The sequence below is a fragment of the Salvelinus namaycush genome, unplaced genomic scaffold, assembly GCF_016432855.1.
Source record: "Salvelinus namaycush isolate Seneca unplaced genomic scaffold, SaNama_1.0 Scaffold810, whole genome shotgun sequence".
Taxonomy (NCBI): Eukaryota; Metazoa; Chordata; class Actinopteri; order Salmoniformes; family Salmonidae; genus Salvelinus; species Salvelinus namaycush.
In genome coordinates, this window is record NW_024061543.1 from 54,196 (window position 1) to 73,103 (window position 18,908).

Genomic DNA, 18,908 nt, shown 5'->3' on the forward strand with positions numbered 1-18,908 from the left:
ATTGTGTGTATTGAACATTCATATTGGACTGTAGCAGCTAGCTAACTGGCTACCGATCAACCTATTGTGTGTATTGAACATTCATATTGGACTGTAGCAGCTAACTAACTGACTACTGATCAACCTATTGTGTGTATTGAACATTCATATTGGACAGCCTTACCTATAGAGTAGCACCACCACCCATCAGACCATTCTCTTCTTGACGTCAAAGCTGCAGGGTATTGTATCTGTAGGTGTTTATGATTAATAATCCTATTTACTTAAAGCCACCCTAAGATGTCACCATAGTATTCCTTTAAAGCCCCTCTGTTAGATATAAATCTTCAGTGGGAAACCAACTGACATGGAAACAATGGAGCAAATGTATCACTACTCAGACATTCCAAATATCACTTGATTATCAGAGGGGTATTATGACATCAGATAGAACTACTCAGACATTCCAAATATCACTTGATTATCAGAGGTGTATTATGACATCATATAGAACTACTCAGACATTCCAAATCAGGCTTCATCCATATCATGAAGGTGGATATTGATCCAACCATTTCAAGAGTAATGACCAGGCTGACGGAAACAGGATATGCCTTTACAATTGTATTAATGCAGACAGACGATTTGTTAGTTCGTTTGACATGGTGGGGTCTTTTTGTGTCAGTAAAAATGTATAAACGAGAAATGGAGGTGGAAACTCCTTTATGTGTGTCACGTTCCTGACCTGTTTTCTCTTGTTTTGTATGTCTTTATTGGTCAGGGCGTGAGTGTTGGGTGGGCAGTCTATGTTTTCTATTTCTATGTTGGGTTTTGTGTTCGGCCTGGTATGATTCTCAATTAGAGACAGGTGTGTATCGTTTGTCTCTGATTGAGAGTCATACTAAGGCAGCCAGGGTTTCACTGGTGTTTTGTGGGTGTTTGTTTCCTGTGTCAGCGTTTGGGCCACACAGGACTGTTGCAGGTTAGTCACGTTTGTTGTTTTGGTATTTTGTAGTGTCTTGTTGATGTTTCATTAAAATATGAACTCTTACCAATCCGCATCTTGGTCCGATCCATGCTCCTCCTCGTCCGAGGAGGAGAACGACATTGACAGCCGTTACAGAAACACCCACCAAACCAGGACCAAGCGGATTGGAGAAGGACGGCAAGAGCAAAAGCAATGGAGAGAAGAGGAATGGACATGGGAGCAAATACTCAACGGAGAAGGACCCTGGGCTAAGGTGGGAGAGAATCGCCGCTCTCGGGAGGAGAAGGAGGCAGCCACAGCCCAGGAGCGCTGGTATGAGGAGGCAGCACGTAAGAGAGGCTGGAAGCCCGAGAGGCTCACCCAAAAATTTCTTGGGGGGGGGCTAAAGGGGAGTGTGGCGAAGCCGGGTTGGTTACCTGAGCCAACTCCCCGGGCTTACCGTGGAGTGAGAGGGCGTCGTACTGGTCAGACACCGTGTTATGCGGTAAAGCGCACGGTGTCCCCAGTACGCGTGCTTAGCCCAGTGCGGGCTATTCCACCTTGCCGCACTGGGAGGGCTAGGTTGGGCATCGAGCCGGATGTCATGAAGCCGGCCCAACGTATCTGGCCTCCAGTACGTCTCCTCGGGCCCGCGTACATGGCACCAGCCTTACAGGTGGTGTCCCCGGTTCGCCTGCATAGCCCAGTGCGGGCTATTCCACCTCGCCGCACTGGCAGGGCTACGGGGACCATTCAACCTGGTAAGGTTGGAGAGGCTCGGTGCTCAAGAGCGCGTGTCCTCCTTCACGGTCCGGCATATCCGGCGCCACCTTCCCGCCCCAGCCCAGTACCACCAGTGCCTACACCACGCACCAGGCTTCCAGTGCATCTCCAGAGCCCTGTTCCTCCTCCCCGCACTCGCCCTGAGGTGCGTGCCCTCAGCCCGGTACCTCCAGTTCCGGCACCACGCATCAGGCCTATTGTGCGTCTCAGCCGGCCAGAGTCTGCCGTCTGCCCAGCGGTGCCTGAACTGCCCGTCTGCCCAGCGGTGCCTGAACTGCCCGGCTGCCCAACGCCGTCTGAGCCATCTGTCTGCCCAGCGCCGTCTGAGCCATCTGTCTGCCCAGCGCCGTCTGAGCCATCTGTCTGCCCAACGCCGTCTGAGCCATCCGTCTGCCCAACGCCGTCTGAGCCATCCGTCTGCCCAACGCCGTCTGAGCCATCCGTCTGCCCAGCGCCGTCTGAGCCATCCGTCTGCCAAGCGCCATCTGAGCCATCCGTCTGCCACGAGCCATTAGAGCCGCCCGTCTGTCCCGAGCCGTTAGAGCCGTCCGTCAGTCAGGAGCTGCCAGAGACGCCAGCCAGTCAGGAGCTGCCAGAGACGCCAGCCAGTCAGGAGCTGCCAGAGACGCCAGCCAGTCAGGAGCTGCCAGAGACGCCAGCCAGTCAGGAGCTGCCAGAGACGTCAGCCAGTCAGGAGCTGCCAGAGACGCCAGACAGTCATGAGCTGCCCTACGGTCATGAGCTGCCCTACAGTCATGAGCTGCCCTCCAGTCATGAGCTGCCCTCCAGTCATGAGCTGCCCTCCAGTCATGAGCTGCCCTCCAGTCATGAGCTGCCCTCCAGTCATGAGCTGCCCTCCAGTCATGAGCTGCCCTACAGTCATGAGCTGCCCTACAGTCATGAGCTGCCACTCAGTCCGGAGCTGCCACTCAGTCCGGAGCTGCCACTCAGTCCGGAGCTGCCACTCAGTCCGGAGCTGCTGCCCCTTATCCCGGAGCTGCTGCCCCTTATCCCGGAGCTGCTGACCCTTATCCCGGAGCTGCTGCCCCTTATCCCGGAGCTGCTGCCCCTTATCCCGGTGCTGGCCCTTATCCCGATGCTGCCCCTTCATTTAGGTGGGTTGAGTTGGAGGGTGGTCATTGGGAGGGGGATACGGAAGCGGGGAGTGACTATGGTGGGGTGGGGACCTCGCCCAGAGCCTGAGCCACCACCGTGGTCAGATGCCCACCCAGACCCTCCCCTAGACTTTGTGCTGGTGCGCCCGGAGTTCGCACCTTAAGGGGGGGGTTATGTCACGTTCCTGACCTGTTTTCTCTTGTTTTGTATGTCTTTATTGGTCAGGGCGTGAGTGTTGGGTGGGCAGTCTATGTTTTCTATTTCTATGTTGGGTTTTGTGTTCGGCCTGGTATGATTCTCAATTAGAGACAGGTGTGTATCGTTTGTCTCTGATTGAGAGTCATACTAAGGCAGCCAGGGTTTCACTGGTGTTTTGTGGGTGTTTGTTTCCTGTGTCAGCGTTTGGGCCACACAGGACTGTTGCAGGTTAGTCACGTTTGTTGTTTTGGTATTTTGTAGTGTCTTGTTGATGTTTCATTAAAATATGAACTCTTACCAATCCGCATCTTGGTCCGATCCATGCTCCTCCTCGTCCGAGGAGGAGAACGACATTGACAGCCGTTACAATGTGCAAATATTTATATAATAACCATCACATCTTAGTTAACTTGGAGTCACGTGATGATATGTTGTGTGGTCCTCCCTCTACGACTTGGGAACCCATGCAGTTTATTAGGCTACAGATGAAATAAGTTATGAACTTCACAGGGTGGTGAAACTGCATGTGATGAGCTTGATGCTCCTTTCCAATACATTTGGATGGTCTTATTCTGGTGACATGATGATTGATGCTTGGTTGCCATTTGATAAAATAAAGTAATATGTGCTCTTATCCACAATAATCTCATCACGTAGGTAGCCTACCCCACTGTATCTGTGAGCTGTTGGCTACAGTGCAGTTTTCTATATAATGTTAAAAAAATAAACCATAGTAGATTTGAACATGTAATGGAAATCCATTTAACTTCTATTTTTCATTCGGTACATGGGAATTTAACAGCAAAAGTTTATTTTGGCAGTTACAGTCTTGTCCCATGGCTTCATCTCACGTACAGACTCGGGAGAGGCGAAGGTCGAGAGCCCGAAACACGACCCAGCCAAGCCGCACTGCTTCTTGACACAATGCATGCTAATCCCGGAAGCCAGCCCACTGGTCAGTTCAGCATCTAGTTTCTATTTACATGTCTTTCAGTCGTCAACTAAAGTTAATTCAACATGAAAATACCTTATGTTGATGGATTTTCACTAATCCAATCCGTTTTTCACATTGATCTAACATCACATGGATTTGTTTTGTTGAAATGACGTGGAAACAACGTTTATTCAACCAGTGGGAGGCTTGTAAATTACCCCAGGAAAGTGGAACGAGGAACTCTTCATTGAGACAATGATGAAACAGCAATCCGTGGGAGAGTTGTGGTGGATATTATAAAATAAGGATCTGCTGGAGTCCAAGTCAAACCAAGATTCTTTATTTCTGAGCTCAGAGAGAATAACAGTTACACAGCGCAGTGTAGACAGTCTGAATTCCTGAAGCATTGGGTGATGGGCACATATCTTTATAGTTTCCTGTTCTTGGGAGGGACTTAATTCATACAAGGGCACAGGTGCAGCTGGTTTGCAACACTGGATGATACTCCCAGGAACAGGAGATTATAATAGGACAGTTTCACAAGGTTAGTCACATACTCAGTTATGTGGACACATACAATTACCATTTTCCATTACAGAGTCTGTGAACATTTTCATTTCATTAAATCATCAGTGGGCCAACAATGCAAATGTAAACAACGGAACAAATGCATCACATCCAAATATCACTTGATTATCTGTAGTGCTGGAGGAATGACACCCAGATAAACACACACAGAGTTAAAAAAAAAAAAAAATTTAAACACACGGAATCTGATTTAATTTAATAATTAATTAATAATTAATAATTAATAAATTAATAAATTAAATTTTTCTTAATAAAAACATGTTTTAGTATACTTTGTACAATTAAATTTCATATGGTATAAACAAGTAAACACATTCTCAGTCAACATAAGACCATGACAAATTGTCAGTTAATGTGATGGGAAATAGCAATATACACACAAGGAGAAGAAATTATTCTCTCCTGTGTGGATTCGCACATGATGGTTAAGTGACTGTGATGAGTCATACGTCTTCCCACAGTTTGAGCATTTGTAAGGCTTTTCCCCTGTGTGCAGTCCCATGTGTTCTTTCAAACTTCCTAACTGGGTAAAACTCTTTCCACACTGGGAGCAGTGTTAAGGCTTCTCCCCTGTGTGAATTCTCTCATGTTTTTTCAGGGAGCTTTTACAGCTAAAACTCTTTCCACACTGGGAGCAGTGGTAAGGCTTCTCCCCTGTGTGTATTCTCCCGTGTGTTTTCAGGTTACGTAGGGTGGTAAAACTCTTTCCACACTGGGAGCAGTGGTAAGGCTTCTCCCCCGTGTGTATTCTCTCATGTCGTTCCAGGTCCCCTGACTGATTAAACCTCTTTCCACACTGGGAGCAGTGGTAAGGCTTCTCCCCTGTGTGAATTCTCTCATGCTTTTTCAGGGAGCTTTTACAGCTAAAACTCTTTTCACACCGGGGGCAGTGGTAAGGCTTCTCCCCTGTGTGTATTCTCTCGTGTTCTTTCAGCCAGCATAATCGGCTACAACCCTTCCCACACTGGGAGCAATGGTAAGGCTTCTCCCCTGTGTGTATTCTCTCATGTCGTTCCAGGTCCCCTGACTGATTAAAACCCTTTCCACACTGGGAGCAGTGGTAAGGCTTCTCCCCTGTGTGTATTCTCTCATGTCTTGTTAGGTTTCTTAAGTGGTTAAAACTATTTCCACACTGGGAGCAATGGTAAGGCTTCTCCCCTGTGTGTATACTCTCGTGTTGTTTCAGCTCGCACAATCGGGTACAACCCTTTCCACACTGGGAGCAGTGGTAAGGCTTCTCCCCTGTGTGTATTCTCCCGTGTGTTTTCAGGTTACGTAAGGTGGTAATACTCTTTCCACACTGGGAGCAGTGGTGTCTTCTTGCTGGTTTGGACGTCCCTGGCTCTGGTTCCTCTGAGTCTGGTCTTTCTCCTGCCAAAGACAGTGTGGTTTTTAAAAATAGAGACCCGAATGAAACCTCCACATGATAAATCAACCTTGCTATGAGGGCAAATCCTAATCAGATCCCTCAATACCTGAGGCCAGTTTTAACAATCGTAGTGTGATTTTAAAATAAATGTAGAGCATCCTGGTAATTACTGATATGTTTACATTACTTATTTTACAAGTCAGAACACAAAAAACTAAACAGTTCTAGGACACTAGAACACAGACGTCGCTGGATTCCAATCGAGCAGGTGGTTCTAAATATATAACTTTCATAGCTGTATGATACAGAATGCGACCTACACACTTCCTTAAACATAAAATAAGTAAAGAAGTAATTTTGTGTGGAAGTCTAAAACTTGTTTTTATGTCGAAGACACAAAGCACATCAGTAAAATCTCCCCGTTGTTGAAGGGTTTGACACATGCGGTTTAAATGGACCAATTTGTTATTTATACCTTCACAGATTTTCAACATTTTGACTATCGCTGATGTCATATTTTGGGTAAAGTAAAAAAATAAAGTGAAATATTTGGGTAGATGTTCCTAAAACTGAGAGTAACTACAATAAACAAAAATATAAACTCAACATGTAAAGTGTTGGATGTTTCATGAGCTGAAAAAAAAGATTGCAGAATTTTTTACATCCCTGTTAGTTAACATTTATTCTTTGCCAAGATAATCCATCCACCTGACAGGTGTGGCATATCAAGAAGCTGATTGAACAGCATGATCATTACACAGGTGCACCTAGTGCTGGGGACAATAAAAGGCCATTAAAATGTTCAGGTTTGTCACACAACACAATGCCACAGATGTCTCAAGTTTTGAGGGTGCGTGCAATTGCCTTGCTGACTGCAGGAATATCCATTGGAGCTGTTATCAGATAATTGAATGTTAAAATCTCTACCATCTCTAATCTCCAACGTCATTTTAGAGAATTTGGCAGTACATCCAACTGGCCTCACAACCACAGAACACATATAACGACGCCAGCCCAGGACCTCCACATTGTCTGAGACCAGCCACCCGAGTTGTATTTCTCTTTGTAATGAAGCCCTTTTGTGGGGAAAAACAAATTCTGATTGGCTGGGCCTGACTCCGCAATGGGTGGGCGTATGCCCTCCAGGGCCCACCAATGGCTGCGCCCCTGCCCAGTCATGTGAAGTCCAAAGATTAGGGCCTAATTTATTTATTTACAATGACTGACTTATATGAACTGTAAATCGTTGAAATTGTTGTTTATATTTTGGTTCAGCACACACACACACACACACAGTGCATTCGTTAAGTATTCAGACCCCTTGTCCTTTTCCAAATGTTGTTACTTTTCAGGATTATTCTAAAATTGATTAAATTGTTTTTTCCCCCTTGTCAATCTAAACTCAGCAAAAAAAGAAACGTCCTCTCACTGTCAACTGTGTTTATTTTCAGCAAACTTAACAAGATAACAAGATTCAACAACATACATAAACTGAACAAGTTCCACACACATGTGACTAACAGAAATGGAATTATGTGTCCTTGAACAAAGGGGGGGGGGGTGTCCAAATCAACAGTCAGTATCTGGTGTGGCCACCAGCTGCATTAAGTACTGCAGTGCATCTCCTCCTCATGGAGTACACCAGATTTGCCAGTTTTTGCTATGAGATGTTACCCCACTCTTCCACCAAGGCACGTGCAAGTTCCCAGACATTTCTGGGGGGAAAGGCCCTAGCACTAGCCCTCACGCTCCGATCAAACAGGCCCCAGACGTGCTCAATGGGATTGAGATCCGGGCTCTTCGCTGGCCATGGCAGAACACTAACATTCCTGTCTTGCAGGAAATCATGCACAGAACGAGCAGAATGGCTGGTGGCATTATCATGCTGGAGGGTCATATCAAGATGAGCCTGCAGGAAGGGTACCACATCAGGGAGGAGGATGTCTTCTTTGTAATGCACAGCGTTGAGTTTGCCTTCAATGACAACAAGCTCAGTAAGATGATTCTGGGACACACCGCCCCAGACCATGACGGCCCCTCCACCTCCAAATCGATTCCGCTCCAGAGTACAGGCCTTGGTGTAACACTCATTCCTTCGACGATAAACGTGAATCCGACCATCACCCCTGGAGACAAAACCACGACTTGTCAGTGAAGAGCACTTTTTGCCGGTCTTGTCTGGTCCAGTGACGGTGGGTTTGTGCCCAGAGGCGACGTTGTTGCCGGTGATGTCTGGTGAGGACCTGCCTTTCAACAGGCCTACAAGCCACCAGTCCAGCCTCTCTCAGCCTAATGTGGACAGTCTGAGCACCGATGGAGGGATTGTGCGTTCCTGGTGTAACTTGGGCAGTTGTTGTTGCCATCCTGTACCTGTAGGTGTGATGTTCGGATGTACCAATCCTGTGCAGGTGTTGTTACAAGTGGTCTGCCACTGCGAGGACGATAAGCTGTCCGACCTGTCTCCCTGTAGCGCTGTCTTAGGCGTCTCACAGTACGAATATTGCAATTTATTGCCCTGGACACATCTGCAGACCTCATGCCTCCTTGCAGAATGCCTAAGGCAAGTTCACGCAGATGAGCAGGGACCCTGGGCATCTTTCTTTTAGTGTTTTTCCAGAGTCAGTAGAAAGGCCTCTTTCGAGTCCTAAGTTTTCATAACTGTGACCTTAATTGCCTACCGTCTGTAAGCTGTTTGTGTCTTAACGACCGTTCCACAGGTGCATGTTCATTAATTGTTCATGGTTCATTGAACAAGCATGGGAAACAGTGTTTAAACCCTTTACAATGAAGATCTGTGACGTTATTTTTATTTTATGAATAATCTTTGTAAAACAGGGTCCTGAAAAAGATACGTACATCTTTTTGCTGAGTTGATTTGTATATGTTTTATGGGTTGAAAAGTGTTTTTTTTCTCAGACATAAATGAACAACTCCAGGTGAAAGACAAAGGCCATAGCTGTAATAAAATAACAAATTAACTGGCAAAGCAGCAGAGCGAGGCCCGCATCCAGCAACGTCACGAGTCACGTTTTTGCAGCTGTTTCAGTACAGCACTACAGGGAGAGGGCAAACTCCACTGGACTAGTTTCATAGTATGGAATCACTTAGGAGTTTCTGGATTTTGGGTAAACTTCTCCTTTAAAGCATCAGACTCCATAGTAACTAATCATTAGATGCTACAGTCCTCCTTTAAGACTCCATCATGTTTCATCATTAGATGCTACAGTCCTCCTTTATGACTCCATCATGTTTCATCATTAGATGCTACAGTCCTCCTTTAACTTCTTGCGACTATAGGGGGTGCTGTTTTCTCATTAGCATAATTTGCATTACAGATTAAACGGCTTCCTACTCAATTCTTGCTCGTACAATATGCATATTATTACTATTATTGGATGGAAAACACTCTAGTTTCTATAGCCGTTGGAATTTTGTCTCTGAGTGAAACAGAACTCAATCTACAGCACTTTTCATGATAGGGAGTCAGATTTCAAACATTTTGGCCACTGATCTGGAGTCAGTTTAAAGCTCACTGTAAATGCTATGGAGAAACAGACACTGCTTACGTCTTCCCCTGGATGTCAGTGCGTGATGACGCTTTGAATGGTGTCGATTGCGCAATCAGTTTCTCTATAAGACACCAAATAGCGGAAGTAGCTTCCCTTTGCTGCCTGCGCCTTGCGCGCGAAGGACATCGGACTCGCCTCCTTCCAAGCTTTAGTTTAGCCAGTAATATTTCTCCGGTCATGTTTTTACCCGTTATAGGTGTTAACAGCATCATAAGGTAGTTAATTTGAACCGTTGTATAGCAATTTATATCCTTTTAGTGCGATTTTGAGGCATTGCTTTGTGGTGCACTTTGAAGCGCTGGGCACATTTCGGGGTCCCGGTCGTACGTTAGTGGGCATTTCGACGGACAAGTGGACATCTTTCGACCAAAAGAAGATTAGACCCAAGAAAGGATTCTTTGCCCAAGATTCTGATGGAAGAACAGCTCACAGTAAGAACAATTTATGATGATAAATCGTGTTTCTGTCGAAAAATGTTAAACGCTTACGCCGCCATTTTGTTTTGTATAGCTTCGCTTGGCGCAACCTGTATTGAAAAGTAAGGATAATTTAAAAAATGTAAATCAGCGATTGCATTAAGAACTAATTTGTCTTTCGATTCCTGTCAACCCTGTATTTTTTAGTCAAGTATATGATTAGCTATTGATTAAACTAGATCACTCAAAGATGGCGACCGACATTTCCAGGCTTGTTTTGCTACTATTTTCATTGTATAACCACGGTTTTTTATGGCTAAATATAAACATTTTCGAACAAACTCTATATGTATGTTGTAATATGATGTTACAGGAGTGTCATCTGAAGAATTCTGAGAAGGTTAGTGAAAAAATTAATATATTTTGGCGATGATACGATATCGCTCTCTTTGGCTTGAATCAGTGCTCGGGTAACGTTTGCATATGTGGTATGCTAATATAACGATTTATTGTGTTTTCGCCGTAAAACACTTAGAAAATCTGAAATGTTGTCTGAATTCACAAGATCTGTGTCTTTCCATTGCTATGTGCTGTGTATTTTTAAGAAATGTTTTATGAGTAAATTGGTAATACAAGTTGCTCTCTGTAGTAATTCTAGTCGCTTTGGTGAGATTTGTGATGGTGGCTGCAATGGTAAACTATGATTTATACCTGAAATATGCAAATTTTTCTAACAAAACCTATCCTATACCATAAATATGTTATCAGACTGTCATCTGATGAGGTTTTTTCTTGGTTAGTGGCTATCAATATCTTAGTTTAGCCGAATTGGTGATAGCTACTGGTGTTGAGAAAAAATGGTGGACAAAGAAAAATAGTGTATTTTGCTAACGTGTTTAGCTAATAGATTTACATATTGTGTCTTCCCTGTAAAACATTTTAAAAATCTGAAATGGTGGCTTTATTCACAAGATCTGTATCTTTCATTAGGTGTCTTGGACTTGTGATTTAATGATATTTAGATGCTACTATTTAATTGTGACGCTATGCTAGCGATGCTAATCCGTGTGGGGGGGGGGGGGGGGGGGGGGGTGCTCCCGGATCCGGGGTTGAGGCTTTAAGACGCCATCATATTTAGAATGTGTCTGGAAGCGCTACTCTATCTATTCTACTCTCATCCTTTTGGTTTTAATAATATTTAATAATAATAATGTTATAATAGGTAATAACTAACTTTAATAACTAGGGTTAATACCTGCCTGGCGCCCCAACAAAATCTTTATCTTTATCCCCCTCTAACAATACCGCTACAGAATTAGCATAGTAGGCCATGTAATTTAGTAGGCCATGTAATTTTAGGACTAACTAACTATTCCTTGCCACCCATTCTGAAACTAACTGCAGCTCTTTGTTAAGTGTTGCTGTCATTTCAGTTGCCATGATAGCTGACGTGTACAGTGTTGAGTCATCCGTATACATAGACACACTGGCTTTACTCAAATGTCGTTGGCAAAGATTGAAACAAGCAGGTGCCAAACAGCTGCCCTGGGGAATTCCTGATTCTACCTTGATTTTGTTGTACAGGCTTCCATTAAAGAACACTCTCTGTGTTCTGTTAGACAGGTGGCTCTGGGGCGGCAGGTAGCCTAGTGGTTAGAGCGTTAGGCCAGTAACCAAAAGGATGCTGGATCGAATCCCAGAGCTGACAAGGTAAAACTCTGTTGTTCTGCCCCTGAACAAGGTAGTTAACCCACTGTTCCTAGGCCGTCATTGAAAATAAGAATTTGCTCTTAACTGACTTGCCTAGTTAAATAAAGGTAAAATAGAAATCAAACACCGGTGACATGTCATTGTTGATTTTTTTTGAACCAAAATTGAATTGAAGGTGCTCCAAAGATTTTTACAATCATTCTTCAAGTCATTTATCTTTGTTTCTATTATATTAGGCCCAGCCTTTGGAACTGTGGTTTTCCTAGACATGGCTACTATATTGTGATCACTACATCTGATGGATCTGGATACTGTTTTCAAACACATTTCTGCAGCATTGGTAAAGATATGATCAAAATATGTTGATGATTTAATTTCTGTACTGTTTGTAACTACCCTGGTAGGTTGACTGATAACCTGAACCAGGTTGTAGGCACTGGTAACAGTTTGAAGCTTTCTCTTGAGTGGGCAGCCTGATCACAGATTTCCTCCAGTATTAGTTAATTAATGACCAGTGTCTGGAGTTTAGTTTTCCTGTTCTACAGTCTTGTAAAGATAGGGGGGTTGACTGGGACAGACAATGTAACATCCATAATACTTTGAGAAAATGTTTTTGAAAAACAAGCACCTTACATTGGATCATCTTAGAACTTTCTCTCTAAAGCTAACTTCCATCAAGGTTTAATATGGTCTATTGGTTTCTCTCCTTTAATTGGCAGAATCCTTTTTCAGTGTTATGATATTCATAACATCCATTTCCACCAGTCTATATTCCTGTCAACTAACAGAACTCTGCTGGTTGTCCTGGTAACAGATACCAGTCCATCTTCCTGTCAACTAACAGAACTCTGCTGGTTGTCCTGGTAACAGATACCAGTGGGCAGATCTATTGTATTTGTTCAAACTAAACTACAGCACTTACTTTGATGAGTCAAATCTGATCCTTTCTTCTCTTCTCCTCCTCTCACAGTTCCACTCAGCCCTGTTGTTTTCCTGCAGTCCACCAGCAGCACAGACAACCTCTTCATACCCAGCAGTAAGGTGCTACCGGGAGAGGCACGAAACGGGGACTCCAGGATGGAGGAAGGGCTAGCATTGTCCTGGTAACCATAAAGAGGGGACACAGACACATCATTATGGATGCTGATGTCACTGTTGTTATGAAGTGCTTTACAGAAACTCAGCCCAGACCCCGATAGAGCAAGCTGTATGCTAGACCAGACTAAGCTGTACCATCTGGTGTTCTGATCTGGAGAGACGCTTCTCTGCCTCGTCAGCATCAGGATGTTGTTGAGGCTCACCAGAGGATCCACGATAGTCAGGTCTCTCTCCTGTGTGAACGAGAACATCAAACCGATTGTAAACTTATGATCTTCTATTGCAATCATAGGGTCTTACAAGAGGCATGAATATGTCTAAAAAGGGCCTAAAATGGCCACTTCATCATGATTTTATAAAATAATGTTTGTGTTGCAAATGTGAAAGGGTACAACAATTGAACTTGAAAAGCCTGCTATATTAGATGAAGTGCACTTTAATGTCGACCACATGGAGAATTCGATTAATCTCATTTAAAAGTCCCAAAAATATATGTACCAACAGCAGATGGCCCCTGAAACAATTCCTACAGTACAGAACAACATATTCAAGTGTAGAACTTCAGTAGAATGCCCCTTTAAAATCACACATTAGTTCAACAACAGTTTGTGCCCCTGTTTAAGACAGTACTCACTGGTAGTAATCTGATATTCTGTCTCCTCCTCTTTCACTCCCAAAACGTCTTCCTCCTTCACCTTTATTGAGTTAGAACATTTTAGAGAGGAAGAGGATGCTATCTCTTCTTTCACTGTAACAGCCTCCTCTTCTTTCACTATAACAGCCTCCTCTTCTTTCACTATAACAGCCTCCTCTTCTTTCACTGTAACAGCCTCCTCTTCTTTCACTGTAACACCCTCATCTTCCACGACAATGTTCAGTCCCAGAGCTTCTTTCTCCATACAGCAGACCCCCTCTTCTTTAGCAGGGGATAAGTAGTTTAGTGAGCTCATGGTCGGGGATGTTAGCTAGTTAGTTAGCATTAGCGACTAGCCTAGTGCTAGGCTCAGTATCAATCTTTAACACGTTTGCAAATTGAACAAGCAAATTAGGCTAAAGGTCATTAGTTGATAAATCAACAGAAATGTGTTCAAAACACTGAGATTAGCTAATGTACACAAACACGGTGTAAAGCGTCAATCTATCGGTTTTATGTTGGCAAGCTAGCTACCGAGGTGGTTGAAAGAGTAGCCGTGTTGTTGTTCCTGAAGAAGCGCCCCGTCCACTAAATTAAACGTCACGCAAGAAGCATCACCTGAAAGACGCACATCGCCTTCTGCTGACTGGAGTGGGTAACACAGTTTGGAAACAATAGTTACTACACTTTTGTATTGGAAAGAACGTCATAATAATTTATCAATAAGCTGATATATTTTCTCTTACGTCTTACAAATAATACGTTCCTGTACACAGACGTAGAAGCTTAATATGAATATGTAGATGATGAATAAATACATCTATGAATAGGTAGTGTTTTAATACACATTTTCTCTGTTCATTTATCACATTCGTTTTTATCTAGATGTGACGGTACTTTTCCCTTAAAGTCACGCTCTATAAGATACAAATCATCCTGTAAACAATAGAGCAAATGCATCACATGCAAATAGCACTTGATTATCTGTAGTGCTATACATTGAGTCTACAAAACATTAAGAACACCTGCTCCTTCCATGACTTAGACTGACCAGGTGAATCCAGGCTAAAGCTATGATCCCTTATTGATGTCACTAGTTAAATCCACTTCAATCAGTGTAGATGAAGGGGGGGAGAAAGGGTCAGGTTAAATAAGGAATTTTAAGCCTTGAGACATGAGACATGGATTGTGCATGTGTGCCATTCAGAGGGTGAATGGGGAAGACAACATATTCAAGTGTCTTTGAACGGGGTATGGTAGTAGGTGCCAGGCTCATCGGTTTGTGTCAAGAACTGCAAAGTTGCTGGGTTTTCCAGCTCAACAGTTTCCCAAGAATGGTCCACCATCCAAACAGTGGCGGTCAGTGCCGTTTAAGATGAGGCAGGACGATTTGTTTATTCATGGCCTTAATTCTATTACAGCATATTAGATGACTGTCATTCATATTCCATTCACCCTGTTCAATGTAACAGCGATAGGTTTAGACTACTAGATGATACTAACATTTCCCCTATACCCATCATAAGATTGCTACAACCCCACCTATGAATGAAAGTTTAGAATGTAGGTGCACACTGGTCGAGAGAAACATTTGAGGTGACAGACAGTGACACATGGACAGACACATTCAATACTGCCTTGCACACTCTCGCCTGCATCTAGCTGAAATAGAGATTCTATTGGACAAATTCAGGTATGTTTATCCCGGTTTTGTTCTGTTTAAGAAACGTTTGTCAACAGAATCGGCTGAATGAATTCACCCCTGATGACGCGTAAACACAGTTCACTTTCACGACTGCCACGTTGTATTTCCTCTCACGTCAATTCGCTCACCTTTTCCCTTCGCTTGTGGACGTCAATGCACAACACATCAGCTGTAGGTGACCAGGAGAAAAAACCTTTCCAAACCAGACCATTTCATAACTGCTACACACAGCATCGTTACAATCATGAAAGAGCTCCTCTGTGGAGATGCTACATGTTTCATCATTAATGCTACAGTCCTCCAACAAAGGGTGTCATATGAATCTTTACCATTTTCTCTGGAATAGGAGTAGTATTTTTCCTCGACTCACATGTGTCCCCGCACATTGACTCTGTACCGGTAATACCTGTATACAGACTCGCTACTGTTATTTTACCGCTGCTCTTTAATTATTTATTTGTATTTTCTACTTAACACTTATTGTTCTTAAAACTGCATTGTTGGTTAAGGGCTTGTAAGTAAGCATTCCACTGTAAGGTTGACACTTAAAAAATTGTTTTATTTGTATTTTGATTTCATTCATACATTTCTTACATGAATTTATTAATATAGAAAATATAAATATTGAAAATATAAATGTTTCGATTTTTTATATATATTGTTGAACATAATATACTTTAAGGGTATATTAGTTCCAGGATCTCTGCTAGTGTTAAAGTTATGGGCCATTTAATACAGAGAAATTAGCATAGTAGGACCTGTAACTTAAGGTTACCTAACGTAACCTCTGTTCTATGATATTATAAGCCTCGTTAGGGGCGGAGTCTAGGGAGATCCAATCAAACAACATGTGTCAAGCAACAGCTAATAGCAGATGACTCCACTTCCTATATAAGGGCCATAGTCTCTCCCGTCTTCACATCTAAGTACGTTTGTCTTCCATGTGTGAAAGGTAACCTAGTCAACTACCAACTACCATAGAGCTCAAATACTCTCTGATGCCAAGTCTAGACAGGATCATCCCTCAGAGGTCCCCACTCTACTCACCATATGTGTAGTGATGTCCAGTCAGTAGAACCTCATGAAGCTACGTCACCACAACAGCATTACAGATCTCTTGAACAGAGATGCCTTTGAACAATGCCTATGTTGTAGCCATACCTCTGGTGGATTGAGCCATCAAGCCCTCCGGAGGTGTCAGATCCTTGCTACTATAGAACCTCATGAAGGTATTTTTTTATTTGTATTTATTTCACCTTTATTTAATCAGGTAGGCCAGTTGAGAACAAGTTCTCATTTACAACTGTGACCTGGCCAAGATAAAGCAAAGCAGTGCGACAAAAACAACAACACAGAGTTACACATAAACAAACGTACAGTCAATAACACAATAGAAAAATCTATGTACAGTGTGTTCAAATGTAGAAGAGTAGGGAGGTCATCTCAAGGACTCAAGGACTGGAATCATCTCAAGGACTTCATCAAACTGACACTAGTGGAAGTCGTCTCGAGAATTCCAGAAAAATCTGTTTGGTCCTACGCGATGTATATATTTCACTTATACACTAACTTCATCCGTGCCGAGGATGATGCCTGGATAAAAAATGATTTTCCTCATTGGCTGGCTGTTCTGGAGCAGCCAGGACCTTCTGCCTGAAACTGAAGTGCTGTGTGTTATTAAAGCATGTACAGTTTAGGTCCTTCTTTGTTGAACAAAGGCTACTGACATCACCAGACATCAGCTCACCAGGAGCCATGGTGATGACCTGGTGTATTCTCATGGTGGAGGGCACCGCTTTTATGGGTCTTGGCATCATCTCCATCGCACGTTCAACATCGGCACTCTTCACACAGAACAGCTTCACTGACGTGTTTGTCTCATGGAGGCCTTGTAAAGCTCCTGTGCATCACTGATATCACGGCCCTTAGCCACCAACCTGTCCGCCGTTCTCTTCAACGTTCATGATGTGGACTTAGTGGTCAAGTTCCTCAGTGCTCCTTTCCTCTCCTTGCTTCTTTTGTATGCTGTTCTCCACTGTTTACGCTTCTGATGCTGGTCTGTCTCACTTAATAAATCAATTATCTTTTCTTTTTCCCCCTGAATCAACATTCCTTTTCCTTTTCCATCTCTCTCTCTCAAAGTACTGTTCCCTTTTTACTGGGTCAGCATTGTGACGTGCTAGACACTGCCTTTGTCGTTCTGCTGCTGATGTGGGTGCCATCATTCCCTAGATGTTTCAATGGAATAACGTTAAACAAAGATTCTTAGAATATATACATGTATACACTATAATCATTGAGTAATTTAGGATCCAGAGCAACTTAAAGGAACAACTGAAGAGTCTTGCCCAACTCTCCTAACACCAGGCTACCTGCCATAAAATATATTTTCTGTTCACATGGAACACGTTACAGCATGTTTCATAAGTGAATATAAACAATATATAATGTATAATATATTCAATTATTAATTTGTTTAGATGCAATATTCATAAATAAAGTAAATAACTCAACCCTGTCACAGATTTACAACCCGTTACATGTAGACTGAGGGACAGAGCTAAATTGTGTAAATTTAATCAATAATCATGCATTTATTTGATAAAAAATACTTTCTCAACAAAATAACACAAATTTATGTTTGCATTAAATTATGTGCACATTTTAATATTAATTTCCCAAGTAAAAATGTATTGAAACGCCTGGGGGACATGACACAATTCTTGGTGTCAGTTAAAAAAATATGATTTTGTAATAATAAAGTTTAAATTAATTCTATATTTATTTCAATTCATTATACTGGACATTTCAATTTATAATCAAAATCAGTCAGTGGGACTGAAATATTACCAGAGCTCAAGAATGACCCAAATACTGTTAGAATAGAAATTGTTTTCTCTCTCTGTTATTTATTCACATCTAAATGTGGCCATAAAACTCCCTTAAAGTGGAGGTAGCTAAATGTAACCACATGTAACATATGGATCTGCATTAGTATAGCATCACAAGTCCCAATGCAAAGTTCCACCTCTCTTTTCTATCTTTAGAGTACATAAAACCGATCAGAATTCCAAAGAATGCCGAAGTCATGTCAGAATGTTTTTTTACAGGCTGTGAAGTAATATGGAGGACCCGGCTAGCCAGCCTATTCCCTACAATGTAAACTCTGACAGAAACATCTTCAAATAGATCACTTCAAATTAAACCAAATCGTGTGCACTCATGACTAGTGGTTTCAATAACATTTTCAGCCAACTTACAAGCAAATACTTTATGAATTGACGGTTACAGATAAGCTTGCAAGGTTGCTAGGCAACTAGCCTGCTAATGTTAGCCCTACCAGGCCTACCTACTTCAGCAAATTTGGAGAGGACAGCATTCGAAAAGTATTCAGACGCCTTGACTTTTTCCAATTTTTGTTACGTTACAGCCTCAAATTTTGTTACGTTACAGCCTTTTTCTAAAATTGATAAAAATATGTTTTTCCGTCATCACAATACCCCATAATGACATCACAATACCCCATAATGACAAAGCAAAAACAGGTTTTTAGAAATTTGTACTGAAAAACTACATTTACATAAGTATTCAGACCCTTTACTCAGTACTATGTTGAAGCACCTTTGTCAGTGATTACAGCCTCGAGCCTTCTTGGATATGACGACACAAGCTTGGCACACCTGTATTTGGGTAGCTTCTCCCATTCTTCTCCGCAGATCCTCTCAAACTCTGTCAGGTTGGTTTGGGAACGTTGCTGCACAGCTATTTTCAGGTCTCTCCAGAGATGTTCGATCAGGTTTAAAACCGGGCTCTGGCTGGGCCACTCAAGGACATTCAGAGAC

The 18,908-nt window shown here is 42.8% G+C and overlaps 1 pseudogene; it reads right to left on the reverse strand.

Annotated features, from left to right (window-relative positions):
• LOC120042924 overlaps nucleotides 1-16,889 on the reverse strand; it is a 55,268-nt pseudogene extending 38,379 nt beyond the window's left edge.
• Between the last annotated feature and the right edge of the window lie 2,019 nt (nucleotides 16,890-18,908).